This window comes from Pleurodeles waltl, chromosome 12, assembly GCF_031143425.1.
Source record: "Pleurodeles waltl isolate 20211129_DDA chromosome 12, aPleWal1.hap1.20221129, whole genome shotgun sequence".
Lineage (NCBI taxonomy): Eukaryota > Metazoa > Chordata > Amphibia > Caudata > Salamandridae > Pleurodeles > Pleurodeles waltl.
Window position 1 is genome coordinate 615,449,400 of NC_090451.1, and position 24,532 is coordinate 615,473,931.

Genomic DNA, 24,532 nt, shown 5'->3' on the forward strand with positions numbered 1-24,532 from the left:
AAGGAAGATGGAGCTACGGCGGAGATTTGTCGACAGGGTCAACGCAGTGGGACTTCATCCAAGAACACGGGATGACATCAGGAAGAGGTGGAACGACCTATGGGGGAAGGTGTGTTCCGTGGTATCCAGACACCAGGTAGCAGTACAGAGGACTGGTGGTGGACCCCTACCTCCTCCCCCACAACTAACAACAAGGGAGGAGCAAGTCTTGGCGATCATGCATCCTGAGGGCCTTGCAGGAGTAGCAGGAGGACTGGACTCTGGTAAGGCATATCTTTACTATTATATTCCCCCCTACCTGCATGCTATCACAAACACCTAGCCCAACCCTCACACCCATCACCCCGACACCCCACTGATAACCCACTATCACAATCCACACATCCCAAAACCAAGGCCTGTATGTTACACCAATGCATGGAACCCCATCACCAAAGCATGACCAGTACAGATACTCATGCAGGCCCCAAAATCACCAATCACACAAGGCCAAAGACAATAAGCCAAGCACAGGAGTAGAGGGTAACTCACCCATTGGGCAAGATGGCACACACAGATACAATAACTATGCATTTACCCCCCCAACAGGACCCCTACCCAACGTCACCGGACAGGAGGTGCCAGACATATCCAGTCCCCCCCACAGAAGAGGCCAGAGGCCTACAGTGACGACAGCAGCTCTACACGCCTGGATCAAGATGACCAGCCCGGCCCATCAGGGACCTCTGGACAGTCAATTCCCCTGCCACTGTCACAAACCACCACTGAACCTTCCCCCTCAGCAAACACCACCACAGCACCCTCCCAGTGGGCCCATCCCTCTGTCCCCAGGACACGTCAATCAGCAGTGTGTTCACCACTACAGGGACCCCAGGCAAACCCACCAACCCAAGACAATCAGGGACCTATGGTCAGTGGCAGTGGGCACACAGTTCAGGGGACAGAGGCACAGGATAACAGGGAAGCTGGGAGGACTGCTGTGCGACAGGAGGAGGACAGGCCCAGGGAACCCACTCTCACGAGACACTCCAACATCATGGGAGCATACCACCATTCACAGGATACCATGGACACGGTACTGGCCAAGTTTCAGGAGACCCAGCGGCTGCAGGAGGAACACTACCTGGGGATCAGGGAGGACTTGAAGTCCATTAACAACACCCTGGTCACCATTGCAGGGGTGCTGGCAGACATGGCCAACACCAAGAGGGACACAATGGCACACCAACGGGCCCCTGACACTAGCCTGAACAATGAACAGCCCTCCAACCCCCCGGCACTAGTGGACATGACGTCCCGCCAGAGGACCAACAGGCCACCAGCACCCCACACCCTGCAGAAAGAGAACCACCCCGCAAACGGTCCCTGAGATCCAGGAACAAGACAGGGAACAATGCCAAGACCCCCGCCAGGAAATAAGGCTCTCCTGATTGTCACCCTTCTGTCCCACTATGTTACCGTGTCCACCTTGAACTGCCATTACTCCACTTCCTATGCCCCCTTGGACAATGCACCTGTGATACCAATAGACTGGACTCCACCATGGGCATTCCTCCACCATCACCCCAGCCCACTGCACAGCCCCCTCCACTTATTAGCACAGAAATAAACACCCTTGAACCACAAATCAATCCGGAGTCAGTCTGTACTTTCACAAATCTGTAATTGCAACCGATCTGAAAAATAGCAATGTCAATGTTCATTTCCACATACCAATATGCGACAGTTGTTGGGCAGCAGTAAACATAGCAGAAGGCAGAAATTGGTATCCAGATCTGTAAAATGGAAAGCCAAAGTGAACTGTCAGGGTCCATACACTAAGGTAAAAAGGCAGAATCATGCAATGTCCTACAGTAGTATGATATGAGAGGAGCATTGCCAGTCTCTTACCTGTGTCTCACTGGAAGTATTGCTTGATGATGTTGTTTCGGTTGCCTATATCTTCTTCACTATCCACTGGCTCCACAGCTGCCACAGGACCAACATCAGGCCCATCCTCCTGCAGCAAAGGTACCTGTTAGACATACAGCAACCCTCAGGGACTCTCCCATAGCCAGACACCTATGTAAACTGTGTTTGGGACCTTGGGCTCACCTATTAGCCACACACGGTGCCTCTGGAGTTGCCCCATCACATAAGGGATGCTGCTATACCTCAAAATGTAAGCGTCATGCACAGAGCCAGGATACTTGGCATTCACATGGGAGATGTACTGGTCTGCCAAACACACCATCTGCACATTCATCGAATGGTAGCTTCTGCGGTTTCAATACACCTGTTCATTCCTGCAGGGGGACAAATGCCACATGTGTACCATCAATTGCACCAATGATGTTGGGGATATGTCCCAGGGCATAGATGTCACCTTTCACTGTGGGCAAATCCTCCACGATGTAGCTGCACATGTATTTCAGCAGGGCAGACAACACTCTGGACAACACGTTAGAGAACATTGGCTGTGACATCCCTAATGCCATGGCCACTGTTGTTTGAAAGGACCCACTGGCCAGGAAATGGAGTACTGACAGGACCTGCACTAGAGGGGGGATTCCTGTGGGATGGCGGATAGCTGACATCAGGTCTGGCTCCAACTGGGCACACAGTTCATGGATTGTGGCACGATCAAGTCTGCAGGTGATAATGATGTGTCTGTCTTCCATTGTCGACAGGTCCACCAGGGGTCTGTATACCGGAGGATGACGCCATCTCATCATCTGCCCCAGCGGACATGCCCTATGGAGGAGAAGGGTGAGCAGAGGATCTTACACCACATAGCTTGCACAAGGGTGTTTAGAACAATTGTGATGTAATCAGTGTTTTGCGCTGTATGTCTCAATACAATAGCCCAAAAGTGCTATAACGCAGTTAGGTGCCCTGCCATGTGGCCCCCTGAAATGGCGGCTGCCTGACCTGTAAGGAGGGACAAGGGGAAATGAGTTAATTGCGCTGGCGTTGTGCAGCGTCGTGGTAGGCGGACGAAGACCACAGCGCAATTCAGCATTGGTTATCATTGGGCACTATGGTTTCCAGGAGCCAATGACGATGTACGCCGGTGGTGACGGTACGCACCGCCGCAGACGTGACTGCCATTTTCTATCTGTTCACTCACTTGATACCTGACCTTCAACAGGAGAGGACCTACACTGCAAGTGCTGCTGTGACCTGAGTCTGGAAGCGACAATGGCTACAGTGTCTGGGGAAAGGGCCCCTGCCTTCACCGCAGAGGAGTTGGACAACATGGTGGCTGGGGTCCTCCCCCAGTACATGCTACTCTACAGTCCACCAGACAAACAGGTGAGTACACTGTGAGCATGATGGATGGGACATTAATGTATGGAGTGGCGTTGATGGAAGATGCAGGTGGGGGGTGGTCAGAGGCCAGCATGTGAGGATGGTCAGTGTATGTGTTTTTGGGCCAGGGTGGGAGGTTGTGGCCAATTAGTAAGATGAACTGGGCGGGGGAGTAAAATCCATTCTTACTTTACTTTTCCTCTAGGTCAGCGCCAACCAGAAGAAGGGTATTTGGTGTACCATCGCCAAGGACGCCGGACCCTGGGGGTCTACCACAGACGGGGCACCCCCTGCCGGAAAAGATGGGAGGACCTGCGCCGCTGGACCAAGAAGACAGCAGAGGCCCAGATGGGGATGGCCTCCCAACATGGAAGGGGTGCCTGTCGTACCATGACCCCCCTGATGTACCGGATCCTGGCGGTGGCATATCCGGAGTTGGATGGGCGCTTGAGGGCATCACAGCAGCCACAAGGGGGTGAGTACAGTCTCAAGCAGCTGACTCTGCGCGCTTTATAAGGTTTGTGGGTGTGGGAAGTGGGCTGTGGGTTCCGCTAGGCCAGGGCAAACATGCCAGGGTAGATCCGTTGTTAGGCAGGGCAGTGCCAGTCCAACCCCAAAAGTGGTAGTGGCCCTCTACACCTAGTCAGGCTCCTGTGGGTTTCAGGTGTGCAGCAAATGGGCTTAGGCATCGTCCCCCATGGGCAGGTGATTTTCGTAAGAACTGTTAGTGCATGGCCTAGTGCATAGGGCTACTCCCTGTGTGTTGTGTCCGCCAACGGTGGTGTTGTTGCAGGCATTGACCATGTGTCTCCTCTGTCTTTCCCCCCCTTTTTGTTTTGTCACCCTGTCCTTGTGTGCATTAGCATCATCTGGCGGAGGAGCATTGGCACTGGAGCAGGAGGGAGCTGCAACCCACATGCCCCAGGAGGGTGAATGTACGGAGTCTGAAGGCACCAGTGGGACGGAGGGCGAGGGGAGCTCCATGACGGGGACAGGAGGAGACACCAGTGACTGCGACTCCTCTTCTGATGGGAGCTCTCTTACGGTGGCGGGCACCTCTGTGACCACAGCATCAACAGGTACAGCCACCACACCCCCTACCAGCTCCGCCCTCCCAGCAGCCCCTCATCGAGTTTCCCATGTCCACTCACCCAGGAGGGTGGGCATCTCCTTCGCCCCAGGCACCTCAGGCCCTGCCCCAGTCAGCCCTGCTGCCCTCAGTGAGGAGGCTATTGACCTCCTGAGATCCCTCACTGTTAGGCAATCAACAATTTTGAATGCCATCCAGGGTGTCGAGAGGCATTTGCAGCAAACAAATGCATACCTTGAGGGCATTCATTCTGGCGTGGCAGTCCAAAAGAGAGCATTTCAGGCTCTGGCCTCAGCACTGATGGCAGCCATTGTCCCTGTGTCCAGCCTCCCCCTCCAACTTCCACTACCCAGACCCAATCCCCTCTACCTCAGCCTATCCCAAGCACACCATTAGCCCAGCATGCACACTCATCAACACACAAGAGTGGACATGACAAACATAAGCACCACACATCCCACAGGCACTCACACAAGCACCATCCCCATGCAGACACACCAACATCCACTGCCTCCACTGTGTCGCCCTCCTCCATGTCCTCCTCCTCCCTCCCAGTCTTGTCTCCACTCACACCTGCATGCACTACATCCTCAGCCACTACCTCCATCACCATCACGCCCATCACCACACACCGCTCACGTGCAATCACCACCCCACTACCATGCACACGTCCCCTGTGTCCTATCCAAGTGTGTCTGTGAGCCCTCCTCCCAAAGTACACAAATGCCGGCACACACCCACTCAACACCCATCCACCTCATAACAGCCCCAGCCCATGCACCATCACCCAAACTCAGCAGACCTACACCTCCTACAACCACTACCTCTTCCTCCATTCCCAAACCCCCTCCATCTTCCCGTCCCAGTGTGTCTAAAAAACTTTTTGTCGCTAACATTGACCTCTTCCCTACACCTCCCACACCGACCTTCCCCTGGGGCCAGGATGTCCAGATCCCAGCCCAGCACCTCAGCTACGAAATCCTCGAGCACTGTGGTCCCTGCAAGTCCAGTAACATCACGGGCCGCACCCATCAGGGCTGCCAGTGTGCCACCTAGTGAGGCCAAGGATCACCCTATTCCACCATCTGCCAAGGTGAAGAAGGGGACAACATGCCGTAGGGAAAAGCTGCACCAACCACCCAGCAAGGCCTACTCCAAGACAAAAGAGGACAGTGGCAAGGTCCCAGCAGCAGCCTCCAAGGTGAGGAAGGGACACAAGGCTAAAGGGAAGTCAGCTCAGGACACGGAGCCTCCGGGTGAGTGATTGGTGACACCCCTTCTGCAAGACAGAACAGCAACCTGTACGTCTGCAGGAGACGTCCTGGACCCTGCACAGAGTACATGAGGAACCACAACCAGCACTGGCAGTACCAGCAGTTGGCAGGCTAAGTCGCCGCAGGGTGGAGTGTGTCTCTGCCTCCATGGAGTATCATGGTACCTGTCCCAGGAAATCTCATGGCTCTGACACCCAGAGGCGGGAATGGGGACTGCCACACACCATGTGCAGCACTCTGAGCACCAAGCCCCCTGCAGAACCAGTAGAGAGATACATCCAGTTCCTCAGTCCTTAGCAGGATGAAGCACTCTGGGCACAAAGCCCCCTCCAGAACCAGTGGAGAACAGAATCCTGCCTGTCTATTGACGGTTACCGCCGCGGTGTTTGTTTCTACCGCCGTGGCGGTCGGAGTGTTAAAGTGGCTGCCTGTGTTGGCGGTTTATGCCATGGTCGTGATTCCCTTTTTTTTTTACCGTCGGCCTGTTGGCGGTATTACCGCCACTTTAACACCGACCGCCAGGGTTGTAATGAGGACCTTAGTGTACACCATGTACAGAATGGGCATTTCCTACAACCCTCACCCCTTTAATTTAAGACAGGAGACCATTTACTAATGAACACATGAGAATAACTGTTACAGGCAATCTAGGTGCTCTCTCTGTTTCTCTTTACTCAACTCTTATCATTCCCATACCATCCTACAGAGCAGTAGTCCCACTATTGTAGAAGAAGAACTTATTGAATTGAGAAAGAAAAAAGTATAGATATTTCTGTAATCACCATAAACCTAATTGCGCCCTGCAGAATAAAGTGTGACTACCAGAAAGTGTATCTGTCTCTCATAGAACTTTTCTCTAAGTCGGGTCCTATGAATTTTATGGTGGAGAACTGAACACAGAAGCATTGACCCACAGTCCCATGTAGGTTAACAACCAAGCTGGTTAAACAGCCTATTGATTATAATGTTACAGGAGACATAGTTCTGGATGGAAGATGTTGATGTCACTATTGCGTGATTGTGTATTAGATAAAAAGAGAGAGGGAAAGGTAAGCATTGAGACTGATTTTTATGTAAATATAGTTAAATAAATAAAACGCTAAGGGTCTCATTTGCAAGCCCTTTACGCCACTGCTGTATCATTTTGTTTTACGCAGCAGTGGTGCTAGCAACGCACAACACTGGTCCATATTTACAAACTGAGCAATGGTCCCGATGCGTCAGTTTGTAAAACCCTGCATCACATTTTACCTGTGCTAGGTATAATGTATGCTGAGTAGGTGTTCCCTCGGAAAATGCCGTGTAGAAGTGACGCAGTGAAATGTACAGCTTTTCACTATTTAATTCTGTGACTTCACTGCTCAAAATTTAACTGCTTGCTCAGAGCAGGCATAAAATTGATGCAAGGCTTTTTCCTATGGAAGACTCCTCACATTGCTGGAGTTGCATCAGTTTAATGACACGCCTCCAACAAGCATCAATTTATCGGCAACAGATGCATCAGAAATGTTGATGCATCTGTGAAAACGTGTGTCATGGAGCTCTGTATTGCAAATACAGCGCATCCATTGAGATTTTAGGGGATTTGAGGCAGGCGAAAGAACTCAGACGCATCGATGATGATGCGTCAGATTCTTGTAAATGGGGCCCTAAATATCCTAATGAGTACCTGCCAGGAATAGTGTGGCTTCTGAGAAGTAAGAAGAAGGCTGAACATAGGCACTTTACCATTATTTACAAGCAAGAGCCTCAAAAAAAGTTTTGAAACTAAAAATTATAATGAAGGAAAATACTAAAACTATCCAGCGTTCTGTAGCTAAAATTACTAGACTATACAAGGATGCATAAGTTTCATGAAGATCGAGAAGCAATAACACAGAAACTTGAAAATACTCCAGATTACTGAAGGCACATACAAGTGTGAAAAGATTCCTGAAAAAGACTGATAAGCTCCACTTTCAGGGTAGATCTTTTTTCAAAAGGAAACAGCACTGATCAAGCTTGCACAAATGTGACATCAGTAATCTCACAGGTATACAAAAAAGCGGTTTATGTCTGGGCTTCCCTAGCTCACTGTGTCCCTGGAACCTTGCTATATCTGACTGACGAGCCTGATAAGTGCTTAACTGGACTTAAAGGTGCTTGTGTTCCAGGTCAGGGAGGGTGTGGCATGGCAGTTTGGGCAGGACTGTTCCTATTGGAGCAGTATCAAGACTTATTTGTATATAGATGGGTCTAAACTGAGGTGGCATGTCGGCAAAACAATTAAAATAATGTTGAAGGGGACATGGCCCGAGTAATTTCCAGTGGCTTAGATTAATTGAAGCATTCCATCATTCACATTTTTTGTATACTTCAGTAATCCTACACGCAGCATGGAAACTAAAGAGTTTCAATGTAATCTGGAGAGATGCTTCGCAAAAACCCAAGTATATACATGTTGACTGTTAGAGAATATATTATATAAACAGCGCATCACATAAAGCTTTCCATAACCAATCACTGCCAAAATTCACAATCTCCATTGCAAAGTGCTACACATGAAAATTATTCACATTGCTAAGCGTTGCACCCCAAGACAAAATAAGAACACCTCTCAGGTCCCTCATGCATGACACTAAACCGCTACGCACATAGTCTCCCACCAAAAGCAAAACTCTACCAATCAATTGCTCTATCATGGCGCTGCATACTACTTGTCCGGTAATGGTTTTTGGCACCCCTGCAATGGGTAATTAAGGGTATATGAATGCTTTGACATTAAAACAGAATACACAATTCTAGGCATGAGAGGAAGTGGGAACCTCAATATTATTCTCAAGTCAGACAGCAGTCTGTTTTTGCACTGCAGCTGGGTGCACAAATTTGTCACAGAGCAAAAAAATGACATTTTCTAGGCTTAAAAAAAAACTGCAAACATTGTGCTTTAGTTACAAACATGAGACAGTATTCCCTTGCAGGCCCCACAAAATGCCAGCAAATGCAAGGATGCAAGTTTGCACGGCACAGCAGAGTGCCATTCCAGCATTTCCATTTTCAAAATGCTGAAATCGTAGCCCCTGTCCATTAAAAGGAGGTGGGCTGTGTGAGAAAGTGGATTATTAATTGGAGTGGAGGGTAGTCTACCACAAGTAATAATGTCACTATTCTCGTTAGGTCCAATAAAGATTTCAGTAATTTAAACCTGAGCTCAACCCCTGGCACCTATGGCATAGTACAGGCAGGCTTAACGTAAGAAACTGTGTAAAGCATTTAGAATTACCAATACGTTTATAGAGTTGAAAATATAACAGAATAAAAATCCTACTCCAATTTATAAAACTAAAGAATATAGGCCCTCTTTACAACCTCTGCGAAAGCCTGGCGGTATAGTGGAGGGGCCGGCGGTATGGCTATGGTTAAACCGCCACGGTCATAATAGCTGGCGGAACACCGCCAGCCTGTTGACGGTGTTATCGTCGATTTACCCCCGGCCACCAGGGTCATAATGAGGCCCATAATATTTTAGTGAGCAAAATGACTCCAAAATGATAAAACTTCAATGAGGGGAACAAGTTTTTAATAAAAGAGCACCAAATAGTGAAAAGCACATACTGCAGGCAACTGGTCATGCTAGTGTGGGACAACAGTAAGGTTGAAGGCTGACTGCAATACAGTACAGGTCGGAGAAGAGTCCCAGGATGGACCATGTCAAAGAGTTACCTTTGAACTAAGAACATTTTCAAGAAGGTAGACTCCTCAGCAGGGCAAGACAGCAGGCTGGATCTGAAGATGTGCTTGTAGGCAATGGCTTGATGAAGGATGAGGTCTCGGTGAAGCTGTCTATGAAGGTGGGAAAAGCTCCAAGAGGGAAAAGTCCTGGGTTTTTACACAGGAAACCGTTGACGTCAATCAGATGCTGCTTGGCGTTGAACCGGGTGAAGAGTTTTACCTTCAGACAGACTCTTTTCTGAAAGTCAGATTTCCTTAGCAGGATAAAGCTGCAAAAGGCAGCTTGAAGAGGATTCAATTTTGTTACATGCCAGTCATCATTGGTCACACTGAATCGGAAATGCTGCTACGGAGTAGAACATAGAGAGAGCTGCAGCAAAATCAGGCTCATCAACAATGCACCCTCAGTGGATTGACTGGCAGGTTACTTTGAGTCCCACAACTGCTCTCCATGCCGAAAGTCAGCAAAAAGCTTTTAAGTAGCAGCATTTAGTGTTAAGCAGTAAGAGTACACTCTGACCTCAGCCAAGGGTTCCAGCATCTCAGGAACAGCAGGTGAGGATCAGGACTCACTACCACTGAAGCCAACAGCAGGGGACCGGGCAAATCCAATTGCAACTGGTCTCTATCAGGAATGAGGGCTTATCAGGAGGTCAGACAACTGACCCTTGGAATCCTCTTCTTTGTCCTGTGTACAAGTGGGGCAGGTTCAGCCCTCAAGGCTATCCTCACAGGTCTCTACAGCAGGTACAGTCCTTCTTCTGTCTTCTATTCTCCCGTAGTGTTCTGTAGAGGATAACTAGGAGTACCACATTTATGCCTGGCACTAGCCTGCAGGTTGTGGTGACTCCTGGCCTACCCCTATCCAATACACTAAAGGTTCCTAGGGGTACCTTTCTCACGTTTGCAGCCCTAACGCAAATAATCCCTGTGCCTCCCTCTCCCTAAATTCATGTTGGCAGAACTTTTCTTCCCTTGTGCAGAGCTACTGCACCCACCCTAGAGGTATGGCCAAGAAAATGAGCAACTTATCACTCAAAATCCGATTTCGAGGTAGTTCCTCTCCCACTGAAATTGGAGTCTGGCTAGTTAGAAGGACAAAAGGAAGACAGGCCCCGGTGCAAGGTATATCCTACAGTGGCAGAGTAGGCATCCTGTGAAATTATGCAGGGGTTGGCACAGCCTGCAGGCCATCCATTCAAGGGAAGGTCAACTGCTTTCCACACCCAAGACCTTGGTCTCAGCTCTGGGTGCCAGTTCACCCTCACAAAGGAGCAAATTAGCTTCTGGGTGACATTTGGAAGCTCAGGCTAAAGGTCTTCAAGAGGCTTTAGGAAGTTTAAAAGTGATGTTTAAAAACGACATCTTGTGAAATGTTTATTACACATACAAATTTACCATGAATTGGACTCATAATAAATATTTTAAAAAGAACATGAAAATAATTGTTTAGCTGGTTTCTAGGCAGAGACGTATCATTTAATTATAATATACAAATACATTTTTATGGAACACCTCACCCTGCTATAGTGAAAACAGCATTTAGGCCCTTGTCACTATAAGTACATGTTTCACATTAAACGTTTACGTGTCCTACTTTTAAATATCATACTCCCGGTCTTATTGGACATTAAGGCCTACTTAAGGGTGACTTATTTATATTTCAAAGAAAAGTTTAGGCTTTTCAAAAGGAGTTATTTTGACAGGTCAAGTTTGTTGTTAAAACCTGCACAGCCAAGTTACGGATGGCAGGCCTGCAGCCATGTTTGCATTGTCGATTTAGTGGTGGCACAATATGTGCCGCAGTCCACTAGTGCCATTTAACTTATAGGCTCTGGGACTTATAAGTAAGTTAAATGTGCTAATTAGGAGTATAGCCAGTCTTTACATATTTAAGGGGTAAAAGCACATGCACTGGGGCCTTGTTAGCACAGTCCCCGTGCACAGACAAAAAAACAGAGGCTTGTCCTAATTAAATGGGGTGATCCTGTTAAAAAGATGTGTTTCCTTACTGTCTATAAGAAACTCACCATGCACTGCTTAAGACCGCACATATTACATCAGTCATGAGAAGGTCTATGACATAATTGCTACCATTACTGATGACAGCTGAAATTACATTGTTGATGACAACACTGTGTGTGTGTTCTTCAGTTAACTAAGCCTGGTGAATTTCAGTGGCTTGTTGAGTTTTAAATGTGTAGTTTAACTTCTCTGAAACGATTAGCCAACACGTAATTTGATGTAGCTCTTCATGGCTTTTCACACTAATTCCAAAAAAACATCTGGAACCCTTACTGGTAATAGGAACTTTACACTTTTTAATAACATTACCCCAGCTAAGACCATCAAGAACATTCCATTTCATGGGTAAAAGACTTTATTAGGGATAGTCTCAATAAGATACCCTTTAAAATATGTATCACTGGTGCTAAGAAGTTAGATATCTCTAATGATATAAACCTTAAAATTGAACTTTTACTGCAGTGTCATTCAAGGGGTGTCCCTTGGCGTTTAAGCACTGCAAGGGTAATTTTGCCAACGTTTGCAGAAAAGACATGAAGACTGATTAGGCCAGAGTAGTGTCAATAAGAGTTAATATGGACACAGATGAAGAATACAGCTAATGCATAAAAATGGTGTACCCATCTATGGTGTTTCTAACATCTCAGAGGAAGATGATACTGGTCCATATATGTATGCCATCCATGCTTTAGGTAAGGAAATTCAGGTAATTGCTGACTGAAGTTCACCCACATGAATATTACCGAAGAGGTACTCAACAAGGTGCTGAGCAATGTGGTGAAAGAATTAAAGAAACCTCATGTGAGTGCAGTATTATTTGGTGGAAATGTCATTAATTTAGCTGCAATCATATTCCAGAGGGCCATGTTTCATGTTTTTAAAGTTTTGGATCCCTGTGTCTAGTTGTTCCAAGATTATATCCGGATGATGAGCCACATTTTGACGTTTTAAAAGAGGTATACTCTTGCCTGTCTTACAAGCGTTTAATTTTAAGTATAAACAAATGTTTCATGTACCAACCCAAAGAAATGTACCCTGGATATTTTATTTCTTGGGAGGCCACCATGCCTAGGCAAAACTTTTTGAAGATATCAAATTTGTGCTAGTGCCTAGCACAAAGCATGAGTTGCATTCCTTTGCTGGCTTAGATGAATATTAAAGTAGATGTATTAAAAACATTGTTGAACTCAGCTGAATTGTTAAAAAGTGTTTACATTGGTAAAACCTGCGGACATAGAATCCCATTTTCAGCTTGTCTTAGGGGAAATTGGAGAACTTTTGAATAGGCATTAACTGTGTCACAAGAGCACTTTATGATTCTTCGTGTAATCGATTTGTACAACATTTCAACAGTTATCTCATGTTGGAGTACCAGAACAAATTTTTGATACCTAAGACTGTGAAAGATAGGTTAAGGGCTTACAAAATTAGTCCACATTCACTTCCTGGTGTCGGCTCATTTGTCTTTCTTAAAAGACACTATCTTTGTTCATTGTTCAGTCTGTGGTTGTTCAAAAAACTGCGAATAAGGAAAAAGGTCATAATAATAAAAATGGAAATTATCAGATGCAGGGTTCAAGTAAAACTGTTTGAAAAGCTATTTTCATATTTTTCGTGTGTCTTACCTTGGGCATGCAAAGTAACAACAAAAGGGTAGATCTGTTTCCACAATTTCCTTGGAAATCACAGTAGTCGTTCTCAAGGTTGCTGATACCATCCTGTAGCCTGGTAAGGTAAGGGCTTTAGATGGAGCACTGTGAGCTAGCTAGGAATTGTGTCAACATTTCCTGATGGCATATATGGGTAAAGTCCCTATATACTGATGTTTATGTTGACCTGATACACAGCCCTACTTAAATCATAGGAACCGTATAACATATGTCTTGTGCTAGTAAATCCTCGTGCATGGTCTTACAAGATTAAAGGACTCATTTAGAGGTTGGTAGAGGGGATACTTCGTCACAAATGAGACAGATATCCTGTCTCCCATAATACAAATGCATTACATCCTATGGGACTTGTAATAATGCGGATGGGATATCCATCACATTTGTAAAAGGGTATCCCATCCACCAAATTCTAAGTCATATCCTAAATTGCTAATGCTTTTGTTAAAGGAAATTAATATGTTATTTTAATATGAAATATTAATTTTGCTGTAGTCTTAAGCCCATTTTTCCTTATTCTTTCAAGCCTTTCCTAAGCCATACTTCTTGTTCCATTTTAGCACCCATTGCATGACATATTCAAAGTAGACTTTTGAACAGAGTTGGAACACTGGTGTAGGCAGCTGCAGGAACCAGAATGAAGAATATAAAAAAAAAGTGATAAAAGAAATGCTTGAATTAATTATGGTACTGGTAATTACTCTGGGTTGCATCCCAGCCCATAGTGTTTTTGTCCACCATGCCACCTCAGATTAGGCTCAGCAACATGCAGATCTGCCTTTTCCCTGCTCTAGTAGGTACAGTCTAGCCTGAATTGGCAAGCCAGGTCTTTTCTGAACCAGAATACAGTCAATCCAAGATCGGTTTCAGCATATTCAGGCCTCTTTAGTTCGGTGCAGCTTGGTTCCAATGATATAGTGACCACAGAACCCAAACCTGAATATTCTCATTGCTCTTAGGACATCAGAATGAATAATATAAAAAAGTGATGGATAGAATGCTTGAATCAACCACCACCAGTGATAATTCCTTTGGACACATTCCAGTCCATCATTTTTTTGTCCACTATGCCACCTTAGATTTGACCCATCCACATGCTCCTGCTCCAACAGGAACAGTTCAGTTCAAGCTAACAAGACAGGTCATCTCTGAGCCAGAATACAATCAATCCTCATCATTTGTAAAGCGCAGCGCAATCACCCTTATGTTTATCTGGGCGCTGAGGTTGCTGAATCTGCGTCCACAAGCCATGTCTTAAGTTGCTTTCAGAAGTCTGCCAGGGAAGGTGCCTTTCAGAGGTGAAGGGGGAGGTTATTCCTTGCTTTGGTGGTGATGCAAGAGAATGTGCAGCCCCCGCTGCAGGAGCGATGAATGCTGGGGACTAATGCAAGAGTGAGTGAAGAGAAGGGCAGGTGTCTCACAGGAAGATGGAAGTCAGCCGGTGGCTGGTGTACGATGGTCCCAGTTTGTGGAGGGCTTTGTAGGCGTGTGTGAGCATCTTGAACTGGCATCTGTTCTCGACAGGGAGCTAGAGTTTCCTGAAGTGAGGAGTGATGTGGGTACACTTGGGGAGGTCCAGAATGAGTCGGGCTGCTGCGTTCCGTATTATCTGGAGTTTTCAGAGGAGCTGGGAGGAAATGCCGGTTTAGAGCACTTTGCCGTAGTTTAGGCATCTGGTGACGAGGGCCTGTGCGACTTTTGTTCTGGTGTTTACTGGGATCCATCTGATGATCTTGTGGAACATGCATACGGTGTGGAAACAGGAGGAGGAGACTGCATTGACTTGTTGTTTCATGACCAGTTGGCTGTCCAAGATTATGCAGAGGTGATACGTCGAGAAGGTGGGTCCATTCTAGGTAGTCAGTGAGCTGTCTGTTGATGGACTTCTCCAGTACTTTGGATGGGTGGGGGCAGGGGTCGGTGGTTGCCCCGAAATGGATGGAGGGCATGATGGTAGCGGTGGTCTGGACGTCGAGTGAGGACCAGGTGGTTATGACTGTGCAGGGGTTTGCTGCTTTGATGAGGTTGTCTGATTGAGGTGGGTTGAGGATTAAACTTGTTGTAGATAGTGTCAATATTGCTGTGGAAGTAGATGGATAGTGAGTTGCAGAGCTTTTGGGATGGGTGTACTGTCTTTTGTGTGGCAGTTTGGAGAATTCCTTCATGATCTTGAAGAGCTCCTTGGTGTGGTTGGTTGCGGTGTCGATGCAGTCAGTGGTGGCTGTTCTATTGACCTCCTTGATGTGCCGGTGGTAGTCGCTGAGTGTTGTTTTGTGTGCAGCTCTGTTGGAGGGGTCCTTGGAGATGTGCCATCCCTTCTCGAATAGAAGACAGTTATGCTTGGTGGTTCTGAGCTCGGGGTGTACCAACTGGCTTGTTTTGATGTTCTGCTGGCTTTTGCCGGTTTCAGAGATGGTGACTTTGTCAGTGCATTTGCTTATCCAGACGGAGAAGTTGTGGACGGCCTGGTCAAGATTGGCTGAAGTGTCGGGTAGTGTGGTGCTAAGAGCCTGTGTCCTTTGGCTCTCAGTTACTTTTCCTCAGCTGTATTGGGTGGCACTTCAGTGCTTGGTGATGTTGTGCTGGGTCTTGGCGATGGTGAGGTGGACGATTCTGTGCTTGGTCCAGGAGAGTTCTGTGGTGTGGGTGAATTTGTTTCGGTCACTGGAGGAGAAGATGGTGTTGAGGGTGTGTCCAGCTCTGTGGGTGTGTTTGGAGACTAGTTGGGTGACTCCAATGTTGTTGAGGTTAACCAGTTGAGTTGGCATCCTTAGAGTCCTCAATGTGGAAGTTGAGGTCACTGAGCAGCATGTAGTGGAGGGAGTCGATGGCGAGGTTTGTTTGCTGACGGAGCGGGCATTGAATAGGATGCAGTGTAACGGCTCAGGGTTGGTGGTGGTCTTCTGGAGGTAGTGATACTGGGTCCTGTGTGGTTAGGTGGACCTGTGAGGCAGGAGAAGCGGCAGTGGCAGCAGGTGAAGGGTCCATCGGTGGAGCGCAGGGAGGTCATGCAGCAGTGGCAGTCTTGGCATCCAGTGTTGAGGACCAGAAGCCTGTTGCAGAGTAGTGGCGAGTGGTGGGTGCACCAGGGGTCCTGGTGCTGGGCACAGTCAGGTGTGGAGAGGTACAGACAGGCTTGCCTATAGCGCCCCAGAAGTGAGCCCGCTGAACACGCCCACTGCACAGTCATGCAGCAACTGCCATTAAGTAGGTCCTGAAGTTGGTGGAGCGCGGGGGCAGGAGGTGGATTAGAGCTGGAAAAACAGCAGGACATAGGGGGGACTGAGGGGGAGCAGAAAGAGCAGGAAGGGCACGGGGCAGTAGGGCCTGAAAACAACAAGCCAGGAAGCAGAAGCAGCAGGGTTGGGCAACCAAGAGGCAGAAGGCAGCAGTAGGCACTATACTGCGAGCGCTATAGAGCGTTCAGCAGTAAGTGCTAAGGGAGCTGAAGGGGCCTGCCCAATGGGATTTCTCATCAAGAGCCATTAAGTAGATCCTAGAGTGGAAGAGGCATGGGGTGGGAGGTGGATGAGAGCAGGAAAACAGGAGGACGTCGGGGGCTGAGAAGAGGGCAGAAAGAGCATGAAGAGCACAGGGGATGCGCATGGGCCTGAAATCAACAAGCCAGGAAGCAAAAGAAGCAGGGGCAACCAGGAGGCAGAAGGCAGCAGTAAGCACTGTACTGCAAGCTCTTTAGAGTGTTTAGCAGTTAGTGCCTGTGGCGCTGGAGGGGGCTGCTCCACACAAGTTACCCAAGGCCAGTGTTAGCCTATTTGGGCCTCTTCAGTTGGTGCAGCTTGGTTCCAGTGGCACACGGAGCACAGTACTCACTTCTGGGCATACCCATTGCACTTAGGGCATCACAATGAGGAATACAAAAAAGGGATGAAAGGACACCTTGAATTAATGACTTTTTTTGTGTTCTTCAAATGAGAGGATTGAGCATCATGAAATGGAGACAGTTAAAGGTACCTCTGTCAGTCTGCATTTTGTATTTAATGAATAATGATCTGACTCCTTAATCCATCAATCTTCATTATTAGCTGAACAAGTGGCCTTGCTGACATATGTTAACTCGGAGCTAACAACCCTGCAAGAAAGTAACAAATTGGCAAAATATTGAATCCCTTTGAGCCATTCATAAATAAATATCCTACTGCAGATTGACTGTCATCGACTTTTTGAAATGTCTGCCATTAAAGACCACTGTCAAATAAGTACAGTACATATCAGACCTCCAATAACAACTTTTAGTCTACCAGTAGGTAGTAGTCTTTGTCACCTGATAACATAGAGCCATTAACCAGGCAGGGGAATATTAAGTCGCCATTGTAAGGACCTAATTCCAGTCATTATTAAAGAGGCATGCTTATATAAGTAAACACCGCAAATTGCGATTCTCTAAATAGGAAATCGCAAATAGGAAATTCCTATTTGCTATTTCCAAAGCACATGTATCAAGCTTTTCCTAAATGCAAATTGGGCATTTAGGAAATGCAATTATTACCAAATCCAATTTGGTGGTAAGCATGTGCAATTTTAAAAAATGCATTATAAATGCATTTATAAAAATGACATGTAATGCTCACATGCCCCTAGGGCATGTGTGTACTTCACATGTTTGCAAATATTTTTGGGGGGTGCATCAGAGGGGGCCTTAGGCCCCCAGCACCCTGGGGTTTGCATTACCTAATTTGCGAATTCCTAACTGGACTTCGTAATTTGGGAAAACAGACTGTCTACACTTAAGTGGCCAATAAGCTCACCCCAAACCTGCTGGCATATCCGACCAAATAACTTTATACAATAGTAATAAGTTTGTAGAGATTACTATAGTTGCAGACCTTGGTCACAGACCTTGCTTTCTGACAATCCGATGAAGACTGCACCACTTCCACAAGACCTGAGGAAAACTGAAAAAAGATTCGGAGACAGCTATGCTTCATCTATCTCCTTTATACATTTCAGAAGGCAATCGCATCATCTTGAATCGAAAAAATATATTAAAACTCTTCAGGATTGCTTCATTTTATGAAGTGCCACTTTTCTTGCAGGCCATTGCGCCCCCCCCCCCCCCAACGCCACCATGTGTGCGCCGTATTTAAAATATGGTGCACCATGCGCAGGTTAGGTACAATAGCATCAAAATTTTTGACGCTATTGTTGTACTTTGCAGGATTAGCACCAAAAATTTTGACACTAATCCTGTAAAGTACATAGAGGCCTATTTTAAAAAATGGTGTGCCTCCTTTTAACGCATGCTCAGAGAAGGTATTAAAAATGCTGCTAAAAATGGCACAGTGGAATCTCATATATTCCACTGTGCCATTTTGGCGGGCCCCCTAACGGGGTAGCATCCCCCTTGCATACATTATGCCTGGTGTAGGCATAATGTGGCGCAAGGGTTTACAAAGTGGTGAAATGCATGTATTGAGTCACTTTGTAAATATGGTGAGGCGTTTTTGCCACTCTAACGCCACATTTGTTGTCATAAAATTGACACTAATACAGCTATAGTTGTCGCAAGCCCCTTCTTAAATTTGGTCCTTAGTGTATAATTCAAGGAAGGGGCACATGAAACAGGTACACAACCTGTACCAGTAGGGTCTCAGCGCAGATTACCTCCAGAATTTTGGAAAGCAGAGAAGGTCTAACAGCATGGGGATCAAAGTTTCTCTAATGCAAAAAACAAAAGGGCTCATTACGAGTTTGGTGGTCCTAATGCAGGACCGCTAAACTTGCAGGAATGACGACGCCACCACCATGGCGGTGGGGCGGAAGGAAGTTTGAGGTTCCCCTCAGATTCCAGAACTTTGCATCGCTGAAATGTGAGGAAAATCTGTTTTTTAGCCAGATTTTGAGGTTTGTAAAGGATTCTGGGTGACAGAACCTGGTGAGAGCCCCACAAGTCACCCCATTCTGCATTCCCCTGGGTGTCTAGTTTTAAAAAAATGTATGGGTTTGTTAAGTTTCCCTATGTGCCAGCTGAGCTAGAGCCCAAAATCCACAGCTAGACACTTTGCAAAAAACACATCCGTTTTAATTGGAAAAACTGTGATGAGCCCTTGTAGTGTTTTGGGGCATTTCCTGTTGTGGGCACTAGGCCTATCCACACAAGCAAGGTACCATTTTTATTGGGAGACTGAGGGAATGCTGGGTGGAAGGAAGTTTGTGGCTTCCCTCACATTCCAGATCTTTGCATCACTGAAATGTGAGGAAAATGTGTTTTTATAGACAAATGTTGAGGTTTGTCTGGGTGACAGAACCTGGTGAGAGCCCCACAAGTCACCCCATTCTGGATTCCCCTATGTGTCTAGGTTTTAAATATGTATAGGTTTGTTAGGTTTCCCTATGTGCCAGCTGAGCTAGAGCCCAAAATCCCCAGCTAGCACTTTGCCAAAGTCGAGTCAGTTTTCAGTGGAAAGATGTAATGTGTCCACATTGTGTTTTGGGATGTTTCCTGTTGTGGGCCCTAGGCCTATCCACACAAGTTAGGTACCATTTGTATCAGGAGACTGAGAGGAACACAGAATAGAAGAACAAGTGTTATTGCCAATTGTCTTTCTCTACATTTGTACCTTCCAAATGTAAGACAGTGTGTAAGCAAGAAATCATTTTCCGAATTCAGGGATGTGCAAATAACCACTGCTTCTATACTATCTTGTGCCTGATTTGGAATTACATAGGTTTCCTTGATACTTATTGATACCTAAGTTACAGAAGAAAATGTAGACAGAAACGGATGTTTTTTTCAACTCAATTTCAATATTTGTTTTATTTGAACTGTTACTTTCTATAGGAAAACCTTGAAGGATCTACACAAATTACCCCTTGCTGAATTCAGAATTGTGTCTAGATTTCAGAAATGTTCAGCTGTCTGAGATCCAACATTGTCTTCACACTCATTTCTGACACTAACTGGAAGGAGGCTGAAAGAACAAAAAATAGTAAAACTAGGGTATATGATCCAGTAAAATGCCAAAACTGTGGTTTTCTGATTCAAGCCTGCCTGTTCCTGAAAGCTGGGGAGATGGTGATTTTAGCTCTACAAACCCTTCATTGATCCCATTTGCAGGGAAACCAGATGCTTTCTTCTGTAGCACTTGTTCCCATTTTTCCCCAAAAAACTGATTTTTGTTGTATTTTGGCTAATTTCTCAGTCTCATCCAGGGGAACACTCAAACTTTGGGTACCTTTAGAATCCCCGGGATGTTCGAAAACAAGGACGCAAATTTGGCAAGGATAGCTTATGTGGACAAACAGTTATGGAGGCCTAAGTGTGAACTATCCCAAATAGCCTAAAAGGGATCAGCACATATGGGGGGGATGTCCAGCAGCTAAGGGGTAGTTAATATTTCTGATTTTAATCAATGATTGCCTTACCACATACAGTATGTTCTAGTCCTTTAAAATCTAGAAGTCCCATTTGCTTTAACTGCTGACTAGATTCAAGCCGATATGCACATGGAACAACGCAGGCATAGACAGATAACTGAATCTCATTGGTGTGGTCCTCGGTAACCTTTTAAACAGTCATCACATGATTTGCCTTCAGGAATCATAAAAAAGTTCATCTTTTGCCCTTATAAATTTTTCAACTTGTGGAAAGCTGGCAATAAAAAACACAAATGGGCAGGCTAAGTGGTGGGATTTTATCTCTGATCTACAACAACTTGACAATGAAAGCAGTCCTCTCAACTGAATCAAAGGAACTGTTGGTTGTTTTGTTTCAGTCTAAAGAGAAAATCAATTTTGATTATAAACATTTATTTCCCTCCAACCTTAAATAAAAAAGGAGATAGATATGCTGCCATCTTGGAAGAACTTGATCAGATCCTAGTGTATAATGCCAACTCCATCATCATTGTTACAAGCAATTTCAATGACAATATACTTCCTACTCAGTCTTCAAGCATATCACATGACTCACTGGAAACAGTATAGAATATTGTTCCTTTTCAGACCGACAATAGTAAAATTAAGACAACAACTGGTACGCATCATCTGTTCAATCTTGTCCATGATTAAGGATTCAGTTCATTATATGGCAGCCTTCCCAATGATTAGCTAGCAAAATCAATGTATGCATCTTGGAAATTCTCTTCAACAATTGACACATTCAAACATTCAGCTCATTTTAACCTTTGTAAAAAATTTGAAATTATATCCAGAGAGGAATCGAGATAGCAGGGTAAATCTGATATATATTTGAGAACAAATATCTCCTGAATGGGTATAAGTCCTTGATGACAAAGTGATGTTTGTAGAAAGCTTCACCTGCAGTCATTTGTTACTATATAATGCCACAATAAGATGTAGCAATGAATGGACAATACCTTATTTAGAGAGCTTAGCCTAAAGGAAGCCACGCTTGACCTCATCAAAGACTGCACTGTAGTCAATGTAGTAAACATATAGGGCCAGATGTACGACCGTTTTATTTTGCGATTTTTTGCGACTCACAATTAGAGACTTGCAAAATGAAATGTATTAATGTGTCTCAGGTGCATTTAGTGATTCCCAATAGGGTTGTAAATTACCTACCTCATCAATATTCATGAGGTAGGTCGCAATTTGCGACCCCTTGGGAATGGCCAGCACTCACAGGGATGGGACAGCAGACCACCATGTCTGTGACGGCTTTTGAATAAAGCAGTTGTTTTTAAATGCAGCCTGTTTTCCTTAAAAGCAAATGGGATGCATTTCAAAAAGAAAAACGAACAGTATTCTTTTCATTTTTTTCCGTAGTAGGCAGTGGTCCATGGTTCCACTCCTGTTCTGAAAAAATATGTTTGCTACCATTCACAAAGGGGAAGGGGCTCTGTGCGGACCCCTTTCCATTTGTGAATAGGTTAACACTAATTTGAAATTGGTGTTAACTGAGATTGCATTGCGACTGCAATCACCATTGCAAAACAATCATACATACCACTGAGACTTGCAGTTAGGAAAGAACGTCCTCGGGATGCCCCTTCCTAACTGCGAGTCACAATCCCTACTTTGTTAGTCAGTAATTGCGTCCAGACTTGAAAAATAGGGATGGTACATTGTACCTGCCCATTTTCGGGTCGTAAACAGCAATTTTCACCTTTTGCAACTGCAAAAGGGCATCATAAATTGGGGCCAGTAGTGGCTTCATTTTGTTGATGGCGTACGTAAACCACTGCAACTCAAGACCCTATTGATACACATCCTCCACAGACATGATTCTTTCCCGAAGCTCTGGAACTCCACTGATCTTCCAAATTCTGGACATAGGCACAAAGGACTGGGCTGTAGGGATTAACTAATCTAGAATAAATGATTCAAGCTCTCTTTACATCAAGACCTAACCATTCTCAATCTCCTACCATCCGATGATGCTCTGGGCCCATATTCTTATTTCTCTTCTTCCAGGAACCTTTCTAGGATGCTTGAGACATAATGGAGAGTTACAATCAACCTTTGGAATCAATTAACAGTGTAATTTATTTGGTCATACATTAAATCCAAGGAGACGGAGGATAAACTTCAGAAGTGTATTACAAATCAAGGGTCAAGCTGATGTAAATCAATTTAAAAAACATGCTCTATAGGTACAAAATCACCAAAGGCAAAGTAAAGCGTTAAATAAAGTTAAATTGTATAAGCATAAGGCATATGAGAATTTCAGTCAGAAACAGAATCTGATGATATGTATATACATTTTCATCTTCTTGCCTAATCATTGGCGAAACTAAACTAATCTAAATATCCTAAAGTAAGCTAAAGGGAAATCCTATCTAAATCTCAGGAAATATAGGAAAGTGTCAGCATAACAGAGACCTCAGTCAATGTTCTGATAGAGGTGTTGCATAGCATAAAGCCACACAAAGGAATAAAGAGTAGAGAGGTCTGTACCTCTCCAAGTTTCAAGCGAATCTGCACTCGTCTAACTAGGTGAACACCAATTAGACCTACAGAACCTTTGAGAAAACCACATCATCCACACCAGTAGTTTTCGATCTTCCTTGCACAGTTGAAATTAGCAACTCCCTTCAGGGTGCTCATCCCACAAATCGAACATCAGGATGACCTTGCATGTTTCACAGTGTCTGGTACACAAAGAGGAGTCTTTTCTTCTCACTTAGTTAGTGCTTCTTGCCGTTGCCAAAGTATCTTCCTATATCCCACTATCTCTAATACACAATATGCCTTTTGTTAACTGTAGACTCATACGACCACACCTGCAAAGAACAAATACTGCAACATGAGCAAAACTCCAGGTTAAAGGTTAAACACAAGAGACTATGGGCCTCATTACAACCTTGGCGGGCGGCAACTGCCGCCCGCCAAGGTGTAACCGCCATGCGGCCGTCAATGCGGCCACACTCCTGCGTGCCAATTATGACATCACCGCTGGGCCAGCGGGCGGAAACATAGTTTCTGCCCTCTGGCCCAGCGGGGATGTCGGCCGCAACATGGGAGCGGGCTCCTAATGGAGCCGGCGGTGTTGCGGCCGTGCGACGGATGCAGTTGCACCCGTGGTGCTTTTCACTGTCTGCACAGCAGACAGTGAAAAGCAATGTGGGGCTGTGCCTGGGGGGCCCTGCACTGCCCATGCCAAGTGCATGGGCAGTACAGATGCCCCCAGGGGCCCGCGACTCCCCTTCCCGCCAGCCTTTCCAAAAGCGCTGCCCTGGTGGATTATAACCACCGGGACAACCATGGCGGTAAACCGCCGGGACAACCGTGGCGGTAAACCGCCGGTCCCGTCAGTTCGACCGCGGTGCTTTCGCCGCGGTCGTAATCTGCAAGTTTGTACCGCCAGCCTGTTGGCAGTACAACCTTCAAAGCAGCCCTGGCGGTAATGAGGCCTTAAATGTTTCAGACCTTTGATTATGCTAACGTAGTAAAATATTCAATGGGTATTAGAAATATATGATTATAAATACATCTTGCAATTATAAAGGAAAACAAGAATTATAAATTAAATGAGAGTCTTCAAATGCATCTTCAATGATACTATTAATATGCTCCTTTTACATTATGAACATTAAGGTACACAATATATCTATTGTCGATTATATTATTATGTCACTTCTGTGGAACCAAAATTATGCATCACTAATAATATGGGGTACTGTAAATCTGTTTTTGTAATTTACTCATATAATTGGGTAACGTGGACAATATTTCACTGTGGCGACTTATATATGCCTTTTTCAATTATATTTCTTATTTCCTCTCCTATAGGCTACAATCATTCGAATTGCAAGTCCCCCGGTGATCTTAAATCAGAGACAAGTGTTTTTCCATATGTTCGTGCGGCTATTATTCTCGTTGCTGTCTCTGCCGGCATTGTTATCACTATACGGTTCTAGGAAAGATTAAAAAGGTAAAAATAAACAATGCACAATTACAGGGGCCGTTTGCTATCTTCTGCAATTCTATACATGTTTGCTAATGATGTTGCATTCTGTCAACCACAGAGGAACAGATGTTCACACAATTTG

At 45.5% G+C, this 24,532-nt stretch overlaps 1 long non-coding RNA gene across 1 annotated transcript in view; it reads left to right on the plus strand.

Annotated features, from left to right (window-relative positions):
- Positions 1 to 24,532, plus strand: part of LOC138268352 (uncharacterized) — a 145,754-nt gene that overhangs the window by 120,699 nt on the left and 523 nt on the right. The window contains exon 3 of the long non-coding RNA XR_011199983.1: positions 24,273 to 24,414. This is a non-coding gene — a long non-coding RNA (uncharacterized lncRNA). The remainder of the gene's footprint in view (positions 1 to 24,272; positions 24,415 to 24,532) is intronic.